This window comes from Oryzias melastigma, linkage group LG16, assembly GCF_002922805.2.
Source record: "Oryzias melastigma strain HK-1 linkage group LG16, ASM292280v2, whole genome shotgun sequence".
In the NCBI taxonomy this organism is placed as follows: Eukaryota; Metazoa; Chordata; class Actinopteri; order Beloniformes; family Adrianichthyidae; genus Oryzias; species Oryzias melastigma.
In genome coordinates this window covers 29692646-29694012 of record NC_050527.1, presented here as the reverse complement: position 1 = coordinate 29694012, position 1367 = coordinate 29692646, and positions in this window count along the sequence as shown.

Genomic DNA, 1367 nt, shown 5'->3' with positions numbered 1-1367 from the left:
GAGTTGAACTCCTGAGAAAATCAATGTTAATATTTGGTACAGTCATCAGGCCAAACATTTCCTGTAGTTTTTCATCAAGTTTGCACACACTGCAGGAAGGATTTTGGCCCACTCCTCCTCACAGATCTCCTCTAGATCAGACGGGTTTCTCAGAAAGATCACATGACTTTCTCCCATGACTCCTCTGGATCATCCAGATGGTCATTGGCAAACTTAAGATTGATCTGGGCATGTGCTGGTTTAAGCAGGGGAACCTGCTGTTCCATGCATGATTTTTAACCATGACGTCTTAGTGTATTACCAACAGTAACCATGGAAACGGTGGTCTAAGCTCTTTTCAGGTCATTGACCAGCTCCTCCTGTATAGTTCTAGGCTGATTCCTCATCTGTCTTAGGATCATTAAGCCCCCATGAGGTGATCTTGCATGGTGCCCCAGTCTGACGGAGACTGACAGTCATGTTTAGATTTTTCCATTTTCTAATAATTGTTCCAACAGTGGAGCTTTTTTTTCACCAAGCTGCTTGAAAATTGTCCCTTTGCCCTTTACAGTCTTATGGAGGTCTAAAATTTCTACTCTGGTGTCTTTGGACAGCTCTTTGGTCTTGGCCGTGTTAGTAGTTGGAGTCTTATCGATCATATGTGGTGGACAGGTGTCTTTATGCAGATAACAACCTCAAGGTGCTTCTCATTTAGGATAATAAGTGGAGTAGAGGTTGACTATTTAAAGGTGGGCTAACAGGTCTTTGAGGGACAGAATTCCAGCAGATAGGCATGTGTTCAAATCTACTTTTGAAACACTTTTGAACAGTTACGAAGTATTTCAAAATAAAATAAAAATTAGATGGGAAAATGCAAAAGCAAATACAGTTACTAATTGACTAACAAAAATTTTAAATGTCATCAAATTCTTATTTGCTGCACTACAGGACCCATCAGTTGTCTAATTTAATTTTGTTTACCAAATACTAAGACTAATAACATGTATTTTTAGAAAATGTACCACTAAAATAGTTTGCATTTATACGTTAAACATGAACACAAAAAATAAATGAAAAATTATAAAGCACTTAAATTGCCCATACAGACCCAAAGTGCTGACAATTATTAGATATCATGCCTTGTACCATTTAAAATTTAGATTCTTTAGTTTCAAAAGTAACACATTCAACTTACCGCTTATTGCGAGTTAAAGAGCAGGACTTCACCTCCAAAAAATGTCGAGTCGCAGGGTTTTGGGCTAAAGGTCATCTAACTTATATGTGTGGATACAGAAAGTTCTTGAATGTCAAAAGAAAAAGTGGACTTGGCTCCTCCTTTTAAATCTAGTTTACAATCAGATTTTTTTTACCAAACTCTGTTGATGTCT